The following is a 24,170-nucleotide window of genomic DNA, read 5'->3' as shown; positions in this document are numbered from 1 at the left end:
AGGCTACAGATTGTTTATAATCATGCAGTTCCTTTGTTAAAGGGACAGTGTAATGTCCTTCACACCCCCTTTTACATTTGTGGCCAATCCCGCCCGCTCCCGCCACATTTGTGGCCAATCACGCCCACCTCCTTACCTGAACTGCAGAGTTCCCGCGCAGTCCAGCAAGGCTGCCTTCTCACTGCTCCCTCACAGCGTCTCTTCTCTTGCTCCGCCCAGGAACAAGGCGGAGTAACGGGAAAGTGACTTCACATCACGTGACTCTATTTGTTCCTGGGCAGAGCAAGAGAGGAGACACTGTAAGGGAGCAGCGAAAAGGCAGCCTTGCGGGACTGCGCGGCATTACGGGGACCCGCAGGTACAGTGCCTGACCGCCCGCTCCCGCCCGCAGCACCAGCAAGACCACCCGCGGGACCCGCCTCCCAATGCAGTCCTCTACTTTGGAGCAGCGGACAAAGAAAAAAGGGACACAGAAGTGGTCAGCGGAGAAGGGAGACATACAAAGAGAGTGTGAATAAGAACCATGAATAAGAGTGTGAGGGAATGTGAATGAGACTGTGAGAGTAAATCCGAACCAGGAAATAAAAATGAATGAATGGACCAAAAACAAAACAAAAACATGGTCTGAATAGTTTTGGGTACATTTGCATTACTCTAGTATTGAGCAGCTATATAGAATAAATGTGACTTTTTTTTTACTAAAAGAAGGTCAGATTTGGGAAGAAGAGAACTTTCAGGCCAGTGGGCACTAAATGACATTAATGAGACAGCCGACTTGATATGCACAGCCACACGCCAAGCTCTTAAACTTGCAGCACTCGGCCAGAATGCAGCATTATATACAGAATACACACACACACACACATATATATATATATATATATATATATATATATATATATATATATGCATGTGCGTGTATAATTTTACTGGCTCTCTGGGTATGATTGTCTTTTTCCTAAAAGAATTGTCAAAAGCTGGTATGTTGAGCTGGTATATTCCTTTTCCAAACAAAATCATTAGAAGGCATCTTCCTCAGTGTTTGTATTCTTTGTCAGCATGTTAGAGCCATATTCATCTGTTTGTAGATGACATTTTAGTTGTGGGAATAAAGCCATGTTTGCAAACTAGGCAAAAATCTATCCTTTGCAATATTATCGTTAAAAAGAAATACAATTCTTTGCCTTTTTATAGTATTTTTTTTAGTCAACAGTATTAACTTATTTATTCCAGTAGTAAGATAAGAAATTATTATGATTTTGATTTCTAATGCAATGCTAGTGCCATTGGCCTGTTGCTTTCGTTAACACACAGTGAAATTTATACTTCATAACTTTGGAATTAGTTATACCTAAAAATGACATCCGTTAATAAAGAAAATCACTGCCTATATAATGCTGTAGTATTTGCAACTCTATTTGCAATTAGATAATTATATATACTGTCACGTACAAGTAAATAGGAGACACCGTAGTCAGGTAGGACTCCAAGACAGAACAAGTTCAGACAAGCCGAGGTCAGGATTCCGGAGAGCAGGATAGCCGATAAACGTAGCCGAAGTCAGGATTCAGGAGATCAGGATAAACGATAAACAAGCCGAGGTCAGGATACAGGAAAACAACGTAGTCAGGCGAGCCGAGGTCAAACACAGGAATCAGGCAGGTAAACGCTATCTGGGTGCTAGCACAAGGCATAGACGACCATCAGAAGGCAAAGGTGAAACTGCTCTGAGGGGTTTAAATGGAGAACCGCGGAGGAAGTCTGAATCTCCCATCAGCCCCTCATGACATCACTTCCGGTGTCTGTGACTCGCGGCCATCTTGTGGATGGCGTAATCTCCCTTCATAAATTCCTCCAGTATGTGAGTTCGCCACTAGAGGTCGCGCATGCGCAGCAGCAGGACGCCATGTACCAGGAGGTCTGCCTCTCCTGCGCGGCACTTCAGAGGAAGGCAGCATCAGCGGCCTTGCGGTGGAGGGGGGTCTCCCTCTCCCTCGTGGTGGCTGCTGCGGAGGTGGCCGTGCATTGGAGGGGAGTCTCCCTCTCCTCCGTGGTGGTGGCTGCTGCGGAGGTGGCCGTGCGTTGGAGGGAGGTCTCCCTCTGCTTCGTGGCGGCTGCTGTGGAGGTGACCGTGCGTTGGAGGGGGGTCTCCCTCTCCTCCGTGGTGGCTGCTGTGGAGGTAATCGTGCGTTGGAGGGGGGTCTCCCTCTCCTCCGCGGCGGCTGTTGCGGCAACGTGGGAACCGAGGACAGGTGAGTAACATATACATATATATTTCCTGTCGTTTCTACTGAGATGTTGTGTCCCAGAATGCAAGTCTCCTTGTTAAGGAGAGGCTGATCTTTAAATAGCTTTTCATGTTTTCTCATGCATAACAGATGTCCGTCCTTGCAGTATTATGCCTGGGAACCAAATTCACATACCTGGCTTCTCCGGTTCTCCAGGTCACAGCGCTCAAACTCTTGGTTGCGGGAGGGCCCGTTCCCCACCCTATTTCCCTCACACACCCCCATACAAATTTAAAGTGTTTGGAGCTAGCCGTGTCCATGTACGTCGCCATCTCCACCCATGTATGAAGCTAGGCCTTCTTGTCTCTAACTCGTCCCTCACAAAGCCACTCGAGGGAGGGCTCTGAGTAGCTGGAGCTTGAAATCTCTGAGGTATACATATCCAGCCTCTCAATGTGCCCCAATATACGGGCCTGTCTAAAATACTTTTACAGAAAGATGATTCATACAATCCAGTAGAAGATCACATGAGCATGAGTAGGTTCTCCCTTAAGTCCTTGTTACACCGTATGTATACTTGTGGAATTGCAGGTAGTACACAAGAAACCTCAGGAGGTTGCCCAACATTTTTAAATCAGAGCATCCTAGTGGACCATTGTGCTCTTGCCCCCTTGTCAGTCCTACCCTGAAGCTGTGCCATCACGCTTAGCCAGTGGCATAACAAAAAATGGCCCCTAAACTCCTCCAAAACACACAGTAACATACTTACACACACTAATTAACACATGTTAGAATGTAACAGACTTTACTTATAAACTATGAGCATGTCCTATGATAAACATTTGCTTACCCTTTATTTAATATCACAAGAAATAAATGTATAAATCAGTTTCCAATTGCTTTACAAAACAAAACATTTACAAATGGATACTTTTTTGCAGATCAATACAGGTTAGCATAAAGAAAAGACGGCTCACAACTTCTGGAGGAGAATATAAGGTTACTTCAGTAAATGTATTTTATGTTATCTTTTATGTACGTCTAGTATCCCGGGAGAATTTATTACATATTCAAAGGCTATTTCTTTAGGAGAGATTTAACCTAGTTCAATACATAGCAGCTTTATCCGGTGAGTAAAGACAGTTTCCTGCCCTTTCTGTCCCTAATTATGAAAAAAAGACATTTTGATAACTTTGATTGACAGAAAGGACAGTTTTTATGTTCAAACTTTAATCTGCACGGTTTGTTCATTTTCATATTTATGCTTTCTCTACTTAATACCCGAGATGTGCAGTGGAGCAAGACAGAATGTGCAAACATGAATGATAATCACGCTCAGTTTATCTGCATACGGTGAAGATTTCCAAAAAAAATCAGTTACGGGAAGACTATCCTGCTTAGCTCTCGTTTATAGAACTTGTCACTTAAGGAGCATTTAGATGGCCTGAAAACTGTTAGTGTGGAATTAATCCCCAAAGCTCTATTAGAACATCTGGTTAAATAAATGTGGGGATGTGAAAAATCCACTACTTAGCTTTTCTGAGCAATGAACAAAATAAAACAAAAAAACAGGATTAAAATAACACCAATCTAAACAGCATTCAGTGGGGGGAAGAAACACAAATGAATACAGATGTTTTGATATACCAAGCTCCCTTGTGCTAAGCTTTTAATAAAAGTAGACACTAAATAGCTCCCTATTTGAGAAGAAATCTAAACTTCAAGGGATATCTGATATAAGGTACAAAGATTTTCCAAATATTAGAAAAAGTTTTCTATATGAAATAAAATGTAGATACTAAAAACAGTCACATAGTGAATTGATTGGCAATTTTCCCAAGCCTACAGTTGGTTTTAGGTTTTCTTGCACAATGGTTCATCACAGAAAGCCTTGATACTGAAGTGTCTAAGGATTAATGTTCCGCTACAAAACATCTGGCCTGGGCATCAGGTGTTGCTGGGAGTCCTTTATGCCAAGACCAATAAACAAAGGCTGTTCCTGGCTTAAAATTAATTCTAGTCAAGTCTGACTTGTGCAATGCTACTTTATGATGTTCAAAGGACATGAGCGGGATTCCTATGCTTAATCGGAGTTGTAAGTATTTACTCCGCAGTGATTTCTAGCTACTTTTGCTTTGGCTCTAGACATCTTTCACTAGTGTTTGCATATGGTGATGTCATAGAATCAAAGTGAGGTAATATCTGCCATAAAGTGTACTCTGCTTGAATTAGCTTTCTTTTTAGCAAGCAAAAGAACCTCTCACTTCATCCTCTACATCGTATTTTTCACAACTTTACCACAACCCACACCTTTTTCTTTCTTTTTTCCAAATAAAATGGATTGTTACATGGCAAAGATTTTATACCTCTATGACAACCTTGATAAATTAATTAGAATCATAGCTGGAGACTTCCTAGGATAGGCCAGCCTAAGCACTTCTGGGGAGAGGCATCATGATGGGACAGAAGAAGTCACACACAAGGGTGGTTTAGCCATAAAGGCGAGGCTAGCCATGACAAGTGCAGGGCTAGTCACGACAAGGAATGGCCCCATAAAACATTACATGGGTTGGGACAGGGGTAGGCACCAACGTTTCTTATAGTGAACATTTACTGGGATCTATTGTGGACAATTTAATTATGTTCTATGCACCTTCACAAACTTTGTCACGGACACTGGCGTCCTTGTACAGACAGTTTGCCCATCCTTGGGTTGGGATTGATAGGGGAATTGGCCAATGAGTGGGCGCAGCAAAACATTGCTCTCCTGCCCCTGACGAAGAGGAAGGTGACCTGGGGAAGCAGCGCTACCTCCAAACCTTCTGGGATCTGCCTGATGAGTTCTCATGTATGCTTATAATAACTTATTATCAGCAGTAACCTTTGCAATCACGTCTTTATTTTGAGTGTATATTGCACATGCACGCCATTCTACTGATGGCTACTAGTTATTTTCTAACTCGTCTTTAAATATTTGCAGTTGTATGGTATTAGGCTGATACCAGCTTGACTCCCAGGGAGCAGAATAATAAACCAAGTCAAACAATCAAGCAGGCTTTAGACAGTGCCTGCCACGGTGACTTGCAGATGTCTTCACTGATTGCATTGACTTCTGGCTAGAAATGGTATGCTACACATGTTCCTTAGATGCTACAGTAATCACAGAGAAATTGCTTTGGACGCCCGGAACTAGGAATGTAAACATACACAAAGTGTAATAAGGATATTTAAGCCGTCAAATCGCCCAGGGAGGTGTCAGTCATCTTTACACGAGTATACAAGAAATGTGTCCTTGGGTTATATTTGAACAATTTCCATTACATTTCACCCTTAGTCAGTATTTTATCACGTATCTATCCCGTGTCATAGTTTAAGTAACGTGCAGCTTTTGTCTTTCTATTCTAAATCTTTTAAGATATATTGAGACTTGTATTTTTAAAACTTAGAAGTTGGTGGTTAATGACATTTTTTAAAATAATTTCAGTTAGGTACTGAAAAAAATAAAGAAAGAAATAAAGGCATTTGTATGAGGGGCCGTTAGGGACATTATTTCAGGTTTTTTTCCCTTGTATATCATATAGTGAAACGCATATATCATATACTGAAACGCATATATCATATACTGAAACACATATGTCATATACTGAAACGCATATATCATATACTGAAACGCATATATCATATACTGAAACACATATATCATATAGTGAAACGCATGTATCATATACTGAAACTCATATATCATATACTGAAACGCATATATCATATAGTGAAACGTATATATCATATAGTGAAACGTATATATCATATAGTGAAATTTTTCATATATCATATACTGAAACGTATATATCATATAGTGAAACGCATATATCATATACTGAAATTTTTCATATATCATATAGTGAAACGCATATATCATATACTGAAATTTTTCATATACCATATAGTGAAACAGATGGAGTGAAATTTGTATATATATAGACTGAAAAAACACTTATATCATATAGTGAAACAGATGGAGTGAAATTTGTTTATATCATATAGTGAAACAGATGGAGTGAAATCTGTATATATATAGACTGAAAAAAATGCTTATATCATATAGTGAAACAGATGGAGTGAAATTTGTATATATATATACTGAAACTGGTCATCAGTCACATGATCATGACCCTGGCAGGTTGACTCCGCCTCCTAGAGCTCATTCTGAGCTTGCTGGTAAGCAGTGTAGGCCTCTCCATTGAACTGGGTGAGTTTTTCTTCCCATTGGTTTTGTACATTTGAGCCCCTTTGTTTAATTTAATCATTTTCTGCATTTTGAATTGTGTATTATATACATTTATGTTAGTATCTGTGAAATGGTTTCACTGTGGTTCAATTAGTTTCATTGCTAATTCTTGTTTAAGATGGCATGATGCTATCATGTGAGTTTTTGGATGGGGGTTCTGGGGTGAGATGGGGACTTGCTTGTTTTGATCTTTTTTGGGGCATGTGGGATTAATGTTGGAAGTAGTGATAATTTTGGGGGTTCATGGGGTTACATGTGGATGTGCTGACTTGACATGGTCTGTTGTGGGATTAGTGGTTTTGGGGAGTGGAGGAGGTGTTATTACTTCAGGTTTTTTAAATTAATTTTGCCATTTCATTATGTTTATCTTTTCATTAAAAAGACAGTGTAATGTAGGTTTTTTTTTATTTTAAACTGATTGGATTGGTTGGCAAATTCTGTTATTGATGTCATTGCTGGAAATTTGCTGTTATTTAGACCTTCTTGTTGTGTTGTGTTTTTAAAATTTTCTTTTCCTTTTCAGACTCTGTGTAGGACTTGTTTTTGCAGATTTTTGGAATATTTAATACGTTTTTCCAGACACATTGAAGATGATTTCTAAAAGGTATGTGGTGCATTAACCATTCCTTAAATGTACAGAACACAAAACATAGTGACATATAGGGGGTGCATGCACATAGTGAAATATAGTGGTACACTATAAATATAGGGACGCAGGGTGGTGCATAGACAAAAATAAGGACATGGGAGGACATGCAAGCATAGGGACACAGGAGGACACAATATAAATATAAAAACACATGGGGGCACAGAAACATAGGGGCCCACAGACAAACAAAATAAAAACATAGGTACACAGAGTCACACATATATACAGGGAGACACACAAAGACACTCACAGGGACACATAGAGGCCAATACACACAGGGTTACATAAAGGGGTACGCTTGAAAAGTGGTTCATTTGCATATCAAAATACAGGTAATGTCATAGACACGAGGAAACCTTTTCCTAATTCATGCATTTGCTTGCATATCTGTTAATACAATGTATAGATTATGCTTCATCATTATTTACTCTCTAATTCAATTCAGATATCCGAACTATCTTCTATACTAGATGAATTGTATCGTTTAACTTATCAATCATTTAATTTTTTACAGGCTCAAATGCCATTGGAGGACGCCTATTGGAGACTAACATTTCTTAGCTCTTCGCTTGGTAGTGACTGGCAGGCGGGGACGTCCAAGATATGATATAAACGTGGAACATATTTCTGCTTTTTCAACTCTTGGTTTTCATTGGCAAACAATTTCTAAATGTTTTGGTATTAGCCGTTGGACTTTGTATCATCATAGCCAAAGAACTGGATTTTGAAGACCCCGATTATCAAATATTTCTGATTCTGAACTTCAAAATCTTATATATGAAATTCTCATCACTACTCCAAAATGCAGGAGAAGTCTATCTAATTGGTAGCTTAAATGCAAGACAAACTCAAGTTTAATGTTTATTGACCTGGTTGGAAGAACAATCAGAAGAAGATCAGCTATCCAGAGAAGAGTTTCTAATGTATTATGTTCTAATCAATTATGGTAAATTTTATATTTTGTAATAAAAAATATAATACTGTATCATTTGCTTAAAAATTGTAAATATATGATATATAAATTATATAATTATACCATGTTCACGGTCTATCCATTGTCTCCATTATTATCTTTGTTAACATGTTTTTCTTTCCTAATATGGTGACAGCACATGAAGAGAGTCCTTACATTTGTGAATTAAATTCATGACACTCAGAGAGGAGGTACACAACCACAAGCTTTCAGCTCCTCTCCTTCCAACTGAAGCTTCCTCCCGGAGCTTAGTTTTGTATTCTGTTGAAGCTCCGTGATTATTTAATTCTTGTTTCCCCCCGAAGGTTTATAGTTTTTTTTATTCACTTTCATGGTGTATACCTGAATAGAGTGTACCTAAATTACCTAAATTATGTGGTTTATGAGGTAAGGAAGCTTTGGTCAAAGCATCTTCTGTACAATTGGCGAGGAATCCATGAAGAGAGTCCTTACATTTGTGAATTAAATTCATGACACTCAGAAAGGAGGTACACAACCACAAGCTTTCAGCTCCTCTCCTTCCAACTGACGCTTCCTCCCGGAGCTTAGTTTTGTATTCTACCTCCTCACAAAGAGGATGTTCGCTGTTGAAGCTCCGTGTTATGCATTTAAAAAAAAAAAAGTATTTTTATTTAATTCTTTTTTTCCCCAGAAGATTAACAGCTTTTTTTATTCACTTTCAAGGCGTATACCTGAATAGAGTGTACCTAAATTAGCTATGTGGTTTATGAGGTGAGGAAGCTGTAGTCAATGCATCTCCTGTTGCAAGGTACCATGAGGTACCTGGGGTGCGGGCGAGGGAGGAGTCCAAGATGCAGGGGTGTCTAGAAAGAGTCTCAAGAAACTCAGAGGAATTCAATAGGCAAGTCGAAGGTCTAGGCAGGCAGCAATCCAAATCAAGGTCAGAGAACAATCCGAGGTCAGGTCCAGGCAACAATCAATAGGCAGGGGTCAAAGAACAATCCAGGGGCAGCAATCAATAGGCAAAAGGTCACAGTAGGGAAGGGAGCGCAGAACTAGGGACGCACTGCAGTCGACCGAGCGCTTCGGAATATCTGAGCACCGCCATAACGGTGCTCAGAGGTTTTATAGGGATGACGTCATGGCTGAAGATTCACCTCCCGTGCCTTCCTTACTACCTTACTACTCTCTGTTGAAGGAGACAGCGCTGTAAGCGCCGCCCCTTCAACTGAACCCAGGGCTGCCCCGCCCTCCTTCCCTTCGAGCACACAGTATGTAGGAGAAGGCGGCGCTGGAACAACTTGTAGAAGCGCCGCCCTTCCTGTCGTCCCTCGCCACTGCCTCCGGTGTGTTTAATGAAAAAGAAAATTGATAAAAGCTTCTGTTACTGATGAATGAAAAATGGAGGTGCCTCAATCACTTCTAAAGACTATATGTAAATGACTATATGTAAATGGAGGACAGAGCAGGCCTTCATAGGGGAATAAAGCAGGCACATACTGTATTTGCTCAATTATAGGCCGCACTTTTTCGTCCTTTTTCGGTGTGCAGCCTATAATCGGAGTTTATCGCAGGGATGCGCAATTCGGGCGCCGGGCAAGTGTTTTGTTTTTCTTTATCATTTAGCCCTGCTGTGGCCAAGCAGCAAGGTTAAGTTCCAGATCCCCCGCACTGCTGCAGGGGACCTGGATCCTTCTCTCTGGCAGCCAGTGGGCGTCTGGCCAATGCAGACAACCCCCGCTGCTGCTGGACTTGATATGATCTTCCGGTTCTGTCAAAGAAGCCCGGCAGCACTACCGGCCAGCAGTGAACGCCTGTGCAATACGCGCAGATAACCTCAGCTGCTGCCGGAACTTCTTTGACTTAGCGTTGACATAGAAGCCCCGGCGAAAGTGGCGAGAAGCAGTAGAGGTTGTCTAGGTGCATCGCGCAGACGTCGACTGGCTGCCCCCGCTAGACACCATGGACTCTGGGGATGCATTGGTAAGTCTGGGGGACGGGGGCAGAGTGGCATATCAGGGTGGCATAAAGCATATCAGATGGCAAAGTGGCATATCTGGGGGCAGAGTGGCATATCAGGGGTTATAAAGCATATGAGGGTGGGAGAGTGGTGTATCTATGAGTAAGGTGTGTTATTAATTAAGGGGGAGGACCTTAAAATGGATATTGGTTTTCCAAATTTTTGTTTGTATATGACCTATGCTGACTGCATAATGGGTACCAAAAACAAAATGCATGTATTCCTGTTCATTGGATAAAATACTGCTTTACCATTCCACTCATGTGTATTTGTTCTCTATAAATATTTTTTTCTTTAAAATAGCACCAAACGTTAAGGGTGCCGCCTATAATTGAGCCAATACGGTATATTTAGACATTTTAAAGGTACTATCACAGTGTTGGTTATGGATTCCTCGCCAATTGTACAGAAGATGCTTTGACCAAAGCTTCCTTACCTCATAAACCACATAATTTAGGTAATTTAGGTACACTCTATTCAGGTATACACCATGAAAGTGAATAAAAAAAACTATAAACCTTCGGGGGGAAACAAGAATTAAATAATCACGGAGCTTCAACAGAATACAAAACTAAGCTCCGGGAGGAAGCTTCAGTTGGAAGGAGAGGAGCTGAAAGCTTGTGGTTGTGTACCTCCTCTCTGAGTGTCATGAATTTAATTCACAAATGTAAGGACTCTCTTCATGTGCTGTCACCATATTAGGAAAGAAAAACATGTTAACAAAGATAATAATGGAGACAATGGATAGACCGTGAACATGGTATAATTATATAATTTATATATCATATATTTACAATTTTTAAGCAAATGATACAGTATTATATTTTTTATTACAAAATATAAAATTTACCATAATTGATTAGAACATAATACATTAGAAACTCTTCTCTGGATAGCTGATCTTCTTCTGATTGTTCTTCCAACCAGGTCAATAAACATTAAACTTGAGTTTGTCTTGCATTTAAGCTACCAATTAGATAGACTTCTCCTGCATTTTGGAGTAGTGATGAGAATTTCATATATAAGATTTTGAAGTTCAGAATCAGAAATATTTGATAATCGGGGTCTTCAAAATCCAGTTCTTTGGCTATGATGATACAAAGTCCAACGGCTAATACCAAAACATTTAGAAATTGTTTGCCAATGAAAACCAAGAGTTGAAAAAGCAGAAATATGTTCCACGTTTATATCATATCTTGGACGTCCCCGCCTGCCAGTCACTACCAAGCGAAGAGCTAAGAAATGTTAGTCTCCAATAGGCGTCCTCCAATGGCATTTGAGCCTGTAAAAAATTAAATGATTGATAAGTTAAACGATACAATTCATCTAGTATAGAAGATAGTTCGGATATCTGAATTGAATTAGAGAGTAAATAATGATGAAGCATAATCTATACATTGTATTAACAGATATGCAAGCAAATGCATGAATTAGGAAAAGGTTTCCTCGTGTCTATGACATTACCTGTATTTTGATATGCAAATGAACCACTTTTCAAGCGTACCCCTTTATGTAACCCTGTGTGTATTGGCCTCTATGTGTCCCTGTGAGTGTCTTTGTGTGTCTCCCTGTATATATGTGTGACTCTGTGTACCTATGTTTTTATTTTGTTTGTCTGTGGGCCCCTATGTTTCTGTGCCCCCATGTGTTTTTATATTTATATTGTGTCCTCCTGTGTCCCTATGCTTGCATGTCCTCCCATGTCCTTATTTTTGTCTATGCACCACCCTGCGTCCCTATATTTATAGTGTACCACTATATTTCACTATGTGCATGCACCCCCTATATGTCACTATGTTTTGTGTTCTGTACATTTAAGGAATGGTTAATGCACCACATACCTTTTAGAAATCATCTTCAATGTGTCTGGAAAAACGTATTAAATATTCCAAAAATCTGCAAAAACAAGTCCTACACAGAGTCTGAAAAGGAAAAGAAAATTTTAAAAACACAACACAACAAGAAGGTCTAAATAACAGCAAATTTCCAGCAATGACATCAATAACAGAATTTGCCAACCAATCCAATCAGTTTAAAATAAAAAAAAACCTACATTACACTGTCTTTTTAATGAAAAGATAAACATAATGAAATGGCAAAATTAATTTAAAAAACCTGAAGTAATAACACCTCCTCCACTCCCCAAAACCACTAATCCCACAACAGACCATGTCAAGTCAGCACATCCACATGTAACCCCATGAACCCCAAAAATTATCACTACTTCCAACATTAATCCCACATGCCCCAAAAAAGATCAAAACAAGCAAGTCCCCATCTCACCCCAGAACCCCCATCCAAAAACTCACATGATAGCATCATGCCATCTTAAACAAGAATTAGCAATGAAACTAATTGAACCACAGTGAAACCATTTCACAGATACTAACATAAATGTATATAATACACAATTCAAAATGCAGAAAATGATTAAATTAAACAAAGGGGATCAAATGTACAAAACCAATGGGAAGAAAAACTTACCCAGTTCAATGGAGAGGCCTACACTGCTTACCAGCAAGCTCAGAATGAGCTCTAGGAGGCGGAGTCAACCTGCCAGGGTCATGATCATGTGACTGATGACCAGTTTCAGTATATATATATACAAATTTCACTCCATCTGTTTCACTATATGATATAAGCATTTTTTTCAGTCTATATATATACAGATTTCACTCCATCTGTTTCACTATATGATATAAACAAATTTCACTCCATCTGTTTCACTATATGGTATATGAAAAATTTCAGTATATGATATATGCGTTTCACTATATGATATATGAAAAATTTCAGTATATGATATATGCGTTTCACTATATGATATATACGTTTCAGTATATGATATATGAAAAATTTCACTATATGATATATACGTTTCACTATATGATATATACGTTTCACTATATGATATATGCGTTTCAGTATATGATATATGAGTTTCAGTATATGATACATGCGTTTCACTATATGATATATGTGTTTCAGTATATGATATATGCGTTTCAGTATATGATATATGCGTTTCAGTATATGACATATGCGTTTCAGTATATGATATATGCGTTTCAGTATATGATATATGCGTTTCACTATATGATATACAAGGGAAAAAAACCTGAAATAATGTCCCTAACGGCCCCTCATACATTTGGCAAAATGCTTTCAAGATGTTACACAGTTTTATTTTATTTTTTTACTTGAAACAGCGTATCGTTTAGCAAGCAGTTTAAATGAATATGAAATGATTTTAATAAAGAAATTTGTCATCCAAAACAAAAATGTCTTCTTCTGCTATGTTACGACGCTAACAAAACCTTGTTATTTTTGTAATAAAAAAAATCTTGCTTGTATTTTATTAGATATTATTTTTCCTGAAATATACAAAGATCGTATTTCCAAAAGACATATAGGTATAAAATAAACATATATATGTACATTTTTTAAATATTAAATTGCAACCTTGTTGGTAAGAGTTAACTGTCAGGAAGCACTAAAAAGCTTTTGGAGGCATTAAACTTGTGGATTTAAGGTCGTTTCAGCAGGGCGCTCATTTCCTTTTGTTTTTGTACTTCAAAATTGTTATGTTATGCACTACTTGTTATGCCCTGTTTGCCCATTGTACAGCGCTGCGGAATATAATGGTGCTGCATAAATCAATAAATAATAATAATGAAATATTTGTAGCACAATTGCCGTCTACCAGAACTAAGCTAAATCAACATAGTTGAAAAAAGTTGGACACAGACGCTTAGCTGATTCAAGCATGAGTTTTAACGCTTCAAATGGATGCTTTAGAAGCAGTAGATAGATGCAGAACTCTACCAGGGTATACACTCTATAGTTATAAACATCTTTAGATACTGATAGCAATGGTGTTTCTGAAAAATGTATGTCCTGCTCAGTGGCGTACCTAGAGTATTTGGCACCTGGGGTGGATTCTGTATGTGGCACCCCCCCACACACACACACTTACAAACTGCATAGCTTCTATCGTTAGGCAAACATTGACAGGGGTACAGCATAACTGTTATAATTATATACTGAGGCAGAGATTGACGGGGGGTACAGCATAACTGTTATCATTATATACTGAGGCAGACATTGACGGTGGTATTGCATAACTTCTATCATTATATACTGAGGCAAACATTGACGGTGGTACAGGATAACACGTATCACTATATACTGAGGCACGCACTGAGGGTGGTACAGCATAACACCTATCACTATATACTGAGACATACATTGACGGGGGTACAGTATAACACCTATCACTATATACTGAGGCAAACAATGACGGTGGTACAGCATAACACCTATCACTATATACTGAGGCAAACATTGACGGGGGTACAGCATAACACCTATCACTATACATTGAGCCAGACATTGACTATAATGCAGAATAACCGCTATCGCTATATACTAAGCCAAACATTTATGTGGCGCAGGCCTACCACTTCAATGTCTGGCTTAGTATATAGTAGGGATGCACCGAAATGAAAATTCTGAACCGAAACCGGATTCAGCATTCACTTGACTGAAACCGAAAATGACCCCCCCACACCTTTTTTTAAAAAAAAACACTTTTATTAAAAGTAAGAAACCAAAATTAGACAAAAAAATCAATAACAATATTAATATGACATCAAATCCCGATGCACAGCATCAGTTGCCCCGCGCATCGCAAGGGAGCAGGATCAGTCTTGATTGTCTTTAAGCTGGTTAGAGGGAGATCCCTGACCTCCCCAACCGAGCCTGTTCCTCTAGCAGCAGACATTAGTGTCCATCTCTGGAGGGGTGCCAGCATGATGAGCGGCACCCGGAGCGTACCGCCCCCCCCAACTAGGTACGCAACTTGTCCTGCTATGTAATTGGCCTTCATACCCGTTCTTCCTCCTTCCGATAAGCTGCCATGCATTCTCACATTATTACACATTGATATGACATTTTCAAGACATGCTGCACACCAAAGTGTACAATTTGCTGTGGTATATATGCTTGTATTTCAGTATTCTTACTAAAGGAACACTTCCAGGCACAGCCTGGCTATCTAGGACAATGAAAGCAGTTCTGGTCCTGCGGTGTCTAGTGACACTGCGGCAGTACATATGTCACTAGGCAGCTGCTGGTCAGAAATTGTCAGGTCCACCTAGTCATCCTCAGACCAGCCATGAACACATCTATTTACATATTGTGGCACAGTAGAACATCTACTGTGCATTTACTTGCCAGTGCCACATATCCTCTGTATCTATTCATTAACATTTAATCAACAAATATTCTAATAAAGTCATTATTTCCCTTTAATGAAAATCTCACATTGCTGGAAAAGTGATGTCTTGACAATGATTATTAAATCGCTGTGAACACATCAGAACAGGGCCTGGCCAAATGACAACCCAGATAAGGATACTCAATTTTTTTCCATTTGAGACAGCATTTAGTTTTCATAATTTGTGTGTTTCTAAACCCATTCTTTGCTCTTTCAATACACATAATTGTAGGTTTAGTACAACGCTGTGGTGCATTCTTACTCAGCAAACATTCTTAGCTCCTAGAACAGAGGGACATCAGGCAAAGAAGGAGGGACTCAAGGATTTGGGTCTCATTAGGGCATTGTACCCATACCTGGGAACTTCTTCACTCCGGCTACCTTGCAGGACACGGCCAGGACTGCCCACAGACGACGGTGGGTGGTCCCGTTGGTGTCTGGAGTTACCGCTGATGTCGGGGGGCGTTCCCCCTAATGTCAGTGGAAAACACCCCCATTTAGAGGGCAAATGGGCAGGGAGTAGGGCGTGTCAAGACCCCGCAACACGGAGGATTCGGGTTTTGACCTGGAGAACCGGAGAAGCGGTCTTGGGACCTGTCTCCCAAGGAAAAACACACCGCTACATGAATGTCTGGTGCTAAAACTGGCCCTGTACAAGAAAATCTTTATAGTAAATTATATAATGCTAATTTAAATTATACCAAGCCTTAACTAGTGTAGACTACAAGTTATAGATAAAATATTTTTTTTTTTCCAAATACACATTTTTTATTTCTGATTTACCATGTGAAGTCTGTATTTTTTTTTACGGGTTTCCCTCCTAAATCTAACTATAGCAAAAATATAAAAATAGGCCCGGCATCCCAGGGCGAAAAACGTTTCCCGACCCCCTGCAGTCAAAAGGTTGATATTCATGTCCGCATTTAGTATTCCAGTTGGCTTCCTGGTTGCCCCTTGTACTGACCACTCACGCACAGTGCTGTCTCGTTATTGTAAAATAATAAATGGTATTTTTCCTCTCCACACAGTGTAAAAGGCTGTTTTAAACTAGGAGTATTTAATGTGTACTATATCTTGCTGGAGGCATGATCATTTGCAAATGGAACGAAACGCGTCTTAAGACTCTCTCACGATCCCGTCTTTTAATTGTCTGAAATATATACGCTGTGTCCCATCATGTTTAAGGATGTAAGGTACAAATGAAAGGTGACCTGCTTACTCTCACACCATGCAATGTTTGCAAAAATACTGCGGATGACAGAAATCAATTCCCTGTGACTGTTAATCTGACGGGAAACCTTTATTCTTCCAGTTCATTAATGGACGCCTTCTAGTTGGAGATACAAGGTGGTATATTAAGCTTTAATGAATGACATCAGGGGGTAAAGGAGAAAGTTCAGAGGAATCTCATCTAAAGAAAGAAAATTACAATCCCTCTGGTTCATTATAGAAGTTGGATCTAAAGAACATTAGGCTCAATTTATCTGCGCATTTACGAGCTTACAAATATGTGGCATAGCTTCACACACTGTACACGGCCAAGCATTTTGCGTACATGAAAACAAGTAATCTTCTCATATGGCAAAAGAAAATAATCGAATCCTTTGAAAACCATGGGATTTGGATGAAAAGCCATGTATTGCGTTAAATGTGTGTTGCTGGAAGTGAACACTGCAGAGAAGAGCGGAAATAGTTAATTATCCGGCTTGCGATGACACAACTGTACCGAACGTGGGCCTGATGCATGTATATTGGTGTCACACCCCTACAAGTCATAACAATTAAGAAGCATGAAGGTGATTTATAATGCTGTCACGAGCCCAACGTCAATTACGGAAATTTGCGCTTGCAGCAAGTTATAACAATAAAACCCAACAGAATTAGCAGGTTAATGACAAATGCATCAACTAACTAAACGTGTTACATTTCTGCACCAGAAATAGCGATGCCGTCTCGGTTATAAAAACAAAATGCGATGCAAAACATCACTGATTTGTCGATATCACAACTCAGACCCCAATGTATAAAAGCAGCATGACCCCCAAAGAGTCTTTAACAGACTCAGCATCTTATGATCCTTAAAAGAAGCAGCCAATCCTATTTTTAATTAATTAATTAATAATAATAATAATAATCTTCCTAGCCCCCCTACATCATTCCGAGGGCTTCTAAGCGTCACCTTTATTTGAGAGCCAGTGACTTGGAACCCAGCTAAAAGGGAACATTGGGAACACATGAACACAAGTACCCAATGCCTCCATATTTATAAAAATATAACGTACCCTGTAACATGCTGCATTTATTTAGATTTCCTGCTACCAGGAAAGAAAAACTGTTCTCCTCGAAAATATCCAATTGTTTTTTAAGTAAGTTTTAATAGTTTCTAACAATTATGTTTTTATGATGCATTTAAATAGTACATTGAGAAATACAAAATACACCCCGCGGTCTAATTTTGATCCATTTCAACTAGTATTTGGCACTGAATCTTGTAGTCATTTTTCTCTGGCCTATTAACATAATTTGAATTTTTAATTGCACTTCATAATTACTTGTTGGAGTTAACAAAGAGCCCCATTTATTCAAGTGTTTACGAACAAAAAAAACCACAAAATGTAACAAATATTAATTTGGTATTTATGGAGCTTGTTGAAACACTCTTAAAGGATATGATGATTGACTTCTTACCGTATTCACAACTGCTTCTAGCAAGATTATCTGAATTTTACTGTGTTTCTTAAAACTTACAGTTTACATACAGGGGCCGTTCAATGACAGCCTTACCAAAGCATAATGCATATTAAAGGTTTCTTAAAAATATTTTATTAGGCATAGGAAATGAAGTATGTATCTCAAAACATTTAGCTCCCATCCTCCTCTTGTTTAATTCCCACCATTAATTACCTGTTCCAAGCAGCCAACGAGTGGCAGGAAAGTGCTCCCATTGAAAAAAGTGAGGGCACTTTCGGTGCATGCACATGGGAGGTTTGGTTTGACAACCCATTCTGCATTGTTCGCTGAGGCAGAGATGGAGCTGGATGGCAGTAAGTAAGCCATGTGTCAGGAGATATATTCAGTCAAACATATCTGTTGCATGGCTAATAGCTGGGGGTTGGAAGAGGGGTAAATAGTCATACAAGGGACTTTATGGATTTGTAATGGGGACCACATGTAAATGTGCAATTTAAGATGTAATCAAACTGAGCAAACCCTTGGGAACAATGTGGGCTGGATCTTCAGTGTATTGGCACACTGGTTGTGGTTGTGAGATCTAACAGACTCTACATATCTGGATGGTCCATTCCAGCGACCCACAATACCCAGTGAAAAACACTGAACCTATTACTCCAATACGCTTTCCCAGGGGCTGCATTTTGCCACTAAGCAGGGTAAAACACTGGGACCTAGCCCTTTTTATTTAGAACCATGTATTACACATCGTATAAACTGTTGTCCTATGTAGTTTGTGTCTTGAACTCAGAATAATAAATATATATATATATATATATATATATATATATAAATATATGTTAATACTTTTTTACAATATTACATTTTGCATTATATGTATGCATACATGACAACAATATGGCTACAATGTAAAAAAATTAAGCTTGTTATATTATAGTATAATTTATTATGTTCTCATTTAATAAATAAAAAAAATATAAGCTGGATAAAAATGCAATATAAAAATGAAGAATAAAGTAATCCACAGATGTCCTTTTTAATCAGAACAATCTGTGCACACTTTTATTGCAAGCAATTCACCTGCATATATACGTAATATATATATATATATATACACACACAAAAGAAAGTATTGTAAACATCTGTTCTGTCAAATTCTGCCAAGAGCATAAGCAATTCTTATAATACTAATGAGGTGTTTATTGTGCATTTAGGCTTTACTTTGATATCTGAAAACCATCACACCTGGAAAGAGTATGAATAAAATATCAAAGTTTGATCAGTTACACAACAATGCAATAATCAATGCTTCAGTTGACCAAAAAAGGATGCTTTGGGGTTTATTTACTAAGGAGAGTTACAGTTTCAACTCCCTCGCATAACTATATAATTTATGAATATCAAGCGCCAGTGAGCTTCCTCAGTAAGAAGGGCTGAGCTGGCCATGTACTATATAATAAGATGTCTGGAAAGCTCTATCACTGATTGAATGATACGTTATGCGCGACCAGTTAATCCATTCTTGCAAGAAAAACCTGGGGCCCTTCATAATACATAATGTGAGCTGCACCGCTCCTGCAGACTTCTGCTTTAGTCAATAAACCATATGTGTGTGTGTATATATATATATGTGTATGTATATTTTTATTTCTTAAGCACCAACAGATTGAGTTAATGCTTTTCAGTTTAATAAAAGATGAGCTTCAAAAAGTGTGCTTCTTTAATAAGTGCAGTGAATCTACAGGCTTTTTGGGATACAGTAAGTATGAATACATTAGGAAAGGAGATCTCTATCCTGTAGAGCTTACAGTCTAAACATTGTATGTCTTTAGAAATACTACCATTTAAGAAAACAAATGAATTTCTATAGTTAGCATCCCCTAGAGCGTGATTCCTAGGATCTCATTGTCAATGGATGATTTCAGGGCTAAGCAGCCTTTAACGCTCAGTTATGGACCATAACTCCCTGAGGACTTAGCAAGCCTAACAGGATTGAAGCCGATAAGCTATTCACCTGAAGACAGTTGTTCTTCATAGATATAGTTTAAGATGGCAATCCATGAGATATCAGTTGGGTAGTGATGATCTACATGATCCCTTTATTTTTAGTCCACCCGGATTCGCAGATAATAAACAAACGACCAAAGAGGTGTCTGTTGACTTGCAAATCCAACATGTACAGTGTATTTTACGAAGGAATAACGTATTGATGATTTTTTCTATTATCGCTGTACCATCAATCTTGTTTGTTCCTTTGGATGCCCTAATTCCATTTAATCACTATTTAACAAACACAGAGATAAAATACTGTACATGGTCATATATTTTCAATTCTCTGCAAATAATAGCAATTTCATAAATTAAATATAATAATTTATCAGTTCCCTAGACGGGGATCGAGTTTTTTTTTCTTCAATTCATCCCTTTTGACGATTTTCAGGCATTATAGATTTATTTCCAATTTCCTTTTGTCTAAAGCAATAACTCTGCATACTTTTGGTTGCATACAAACAACCCATATTTTTGGGTCTGATCTGGCATCACCTTCATGAAAGTTCACTTTTCCCAAGACTTTCATGCAGATGGAATGGTACAATGGTACACTCATACTTAGCAAACATTCAAAGAAAAGGGGGTTATCGGGGGAGGAAAGAGGCAGAGAGGAATTTGGATGCCAAAGAGGCCCTGTCCCTCCTAAATAGGGACACTTGGGAGAGAGGTCAACTGCTTCATTGGCATCATCAAACACCAGGCTCTGAGCATCTTGATGTATGTCAGCAGTTCTTGCACTTTCTTTTCTCCGGGGTAAAGGACATTTAAAAATAGTGGGGCATAAAAAGCTTTACAGGTGATGTGTTAACATTTTCTAAATGGTTTAGGGCGGCAGGTCCTGGCCTTGGGTGGCAGTACAATATTAGGGGGCAGATTGCGCTCTCCCCCTGTGTTTTCCGTCACACAATGGGCAAATTACAAGGCATATTTTTGATCTCCACAACTGGCCTATTAATAGAGTTCATTATTAAGCCCAGCGTATCTTTACATAGAGCCTGCTCAGATATGATGCTTAATTCTGCGTTTTTTCAACATTTTAGTTAATTGCACAACAAGATTTACTGTATAAGTTCACAATCGTGATCACCTGAGTATTACCATAAAGGTCTAAGCCTGTTGCTACTGTATGGTTAGTTATGCAAGTGCCAGTATATACATTTCTTCAAGTTCGTTCTCCATGCGGCATCACATGCCACGGAAACTTCTCATCATGCTGCTTTTAACCAGTATAACTTGCACGACAGTTTTGGAGTTACTGTACATTTCAGACGAACTGTCAGTTTAAATACATTTGAGGTTGTTTTTCCCACAGAGAAGAACAAACCCTACGTTCTACAACTTCTGGACCTCTGGAGCTACTTTTTGTTAACCATGTTTGAGAAAAATCACTTTACCGCTTTTTATCTCAGTCAGACTATTTGTAGCTGAATATTGTTCATCAGCTGAACGGCCAAAGAAACAGCCAATCAAATATTTCACATTCTTCCTTAGAAACTTTCAAATAAGACCAAACTGTGCAATGCATTATACTACATGAGTCTTTTTTAAAACAAGGTACCTGACCTTGCAGACTTTTGCCTTTCTCGTATTTCAATGGACATTCTATCAATGTGCAGGCTTAACATTCACATTATAAAACGTACCCTTTATCCTTTTTTTAAAGAAAAAAGGATAAAAGACATTAAATTTACTCAAAACACATTTGAATCTCCAGCAGGCCCAGACTGACCATCAGGCACACTGGACAAATGACCGGTTGCATATCCGCACGCACCCCTTCCCTTAATGAACTTTTGAATTTCTAATGCTGCATTAAGTTACAAAAGTATAAAATTCAGCAAAATAGGTTGAACGGCACCTTAAAATGTGTATTTTACGATTGATAGAGCTTAATTGGTAGCTCAATTTGTAATATATGTGTGTGTGTATATATGTGTGTGTATATATATATATATATATATATATATATATATATATATATATGTATACATATATATGTATATATATATATATATATATATGTATATATATATATATATATATATATATATATATATATATATATATATATATATATATATATATACACATTTTCTGAAAGAACAAGATGACTAATTCTTTTTTCACCTTGATGGCTTCTCATCAAGTTTCTGGTTTAATTAAATGTGTCAGATATTACATAGAAATATTGTTTTACTAAATGTACATATGGAAGCCTCTGGTTTTCAGAAAAGCAAAATAACTTTGCTAATCTAATTAAAATGTACATTTAACATTAAAAAGCATTTTCTTTTTTTTTTCATTTTAATGGATTTAAAAGCATATCTTTGCCGAATATCTATTTTATTTTCTACCACATATAAAATAGTGCCTCAGGCAAACCAAGCATGTTTTTTTTTTCCAATTTATTTAAGGTATCTGTCTGTTCCATCACTTACTCATACCCATACACATTTTCAATTAGTAACACAATTCCCTGTTAAATTGATGCTGGGACTGATTGGAAAGTTTTTAAGCCTGGGTAGGTGTTAAAGTATGGTTTGCCAGAAGCCATGCTTATTCGTTTGCTCTATATGCCATATAATTGTGTTAGTGGTTAATCTATCTATTCTATGAAATTATAATATATTTACATTTATACATTTTTCACAAAAAAGACTGAATTACGCTATCCTAAATGAAAGTATGTACAGGTATATATAAAAAAAGAGTTTTCTTGCTAATTAACTACAGATAATACAAAGTATGCCTCCTAACTAAACACAATAATTTCCCCAGAGGCAAACTAGGCAAATCCTTTAAGTGCCGCTTGATTAATTATACTACTTATTTTTCACCCACCATTTTTCCCTGTCAACATACTTCTAACTTATGTTTTAAATTACTTTGTTATATTATATATATAAAAAAAACAGTTGACTTACAAAACCTATAATAAAATATATTTTAATGGTTTATGAAATAATACATAATTATAATAATAATTAGATATATTATTATTATTTGATCAATAGTGTTACTCTAATACATAAGCCTGGGGGTAGTGCTAAGGAATGGAAGAGAAGAACATTACTTTTTGGTGTAATATATATATAATGTTTAATTCCATCTTGATTCTTGGAAGTTGACAGGAGGGTTCAGCGTTTGTTTGCATTATGAAATGCCAACCCCAATGAGATTCCCCTTTAAAGTGGGTTTGGCTGGCTTCACATAGAACAGGGGCGTCCAACATGCGGCCCGCGGGCCAAATGCGGCCCGCGAGACCTCGAGGTGCGGCCCGCGTAAGATCGGCAGCCAGGGCAACCGATCTTATGCGAGCCGCACCTCAAGCCCTGCTACTTACTTGTGGGAGGGTCTTCTGGACTGCACAGAGGAAGTGGAGTTCACGTGACATCCTACTTCCTCTGTGCTTTAGCAGAGAAGGCAGAGGGAGGCCGCGCCCCCTGCTGAAGTCTGTAAGCGGCATCGAGGAGCTACAGTGCAGGTAAGGGGGTGGGGAGGGTGTTTGAATGAGTGTGTGTGATTGAGGGAATGAATCTGTGAATGAATGATTATATGAATAAATGAGTGTGTATGATAGCATGGATGTGTAAGTGCTGGAACCTAGGCATGATGGGACTGTGATTGCTGTTAGCAATCACACTCCTATCATGCCAAGTCAGCCAGTACATGCTGAAACCTGGCCAGCTGCCCCCCTTGTGTATTGATGCTGCCAGCAGTATGGGGTCTGCACTTACAGCCACCCTGTACCAGAATGTACTGGCTGACTTGGCATGATAGGAGTGTGATTGCTAACAGCAATCACAGTCCCATAATGCCTAGGTTCCAGTATTTACTGGATGGATGTGTAAGTGCTGGAACCTAGGCATGATGGGACTGTGATTGCTGTTAGCAATCACACTCCTATCATGCCAAGTCAGCCAGTACATGCTGAAACCAGGCTAGCTGCCCCCCTTGTGTATTGATGCTGCCAGCAGTATGGGGTCTGCACATCACTTACAGCCACTCTGTACCAGCGTGTATTGGCTGA

General features: G+C 38.6%; 1 protein-coding gene and 2 long non-coding RNA genes across 3 annotated transcripts in view; 2 read left to right on the top strand and 1 right to left on the bottom strand.

Annotated features, from left to right (window-relative positions):
- TENM2 (teneurin transmembrane protein 2) overlaps positions 1-24,170 on the top strand; it is a 418,814-nt gene that overhangs the window by 63,733 nt on the left and 330,911 nt on the right. The window lies entirely within an intron of this gene.
- On the top strand, positions 6,402-7,362 carry LOC128492501 (uncharacterized). Its single transcript, XR_008354104.1, has 2 exons — positions 6,402-6,477; positions 7,040-7,362. It is a non-coding gene; the product is annotated as an uncharacterized LOC128492501 (long non-coding RNA).
- Positions 11,719-12,679, bottom strand: LOC128492500 (uncharacterized). The gene is made up of 2 exons (XR_008354103.1): positions 12,604-12,679; positions 11,719-12,041 (listed from the first exon to the last, which is right to left on the bottom strand). It is a non-coding gene; the product is annotated as an uncharacterized LOC128492500 (long non-coding RNA).

Source organism: Spea bombifrons, chromosome 4 (assembly GCF_027358695.1).
Source record: "Spea bombifrons isolate aSpeBom1 chromosome 4, aSpeBom1.2.pri, whole genome shotgun sequence".
Classification (NCBI taxonomy): Eukaryota; Metazoa; Chordata; class Amphibia; order Anura; family Pelobatidae; genus Spea; species Spea bombifrons.
The sequence above is the reverse complement of the archived record's forward strand: the minus strand, read 5'-3'. Positions and strand labels throughout refer to the sequence as shown.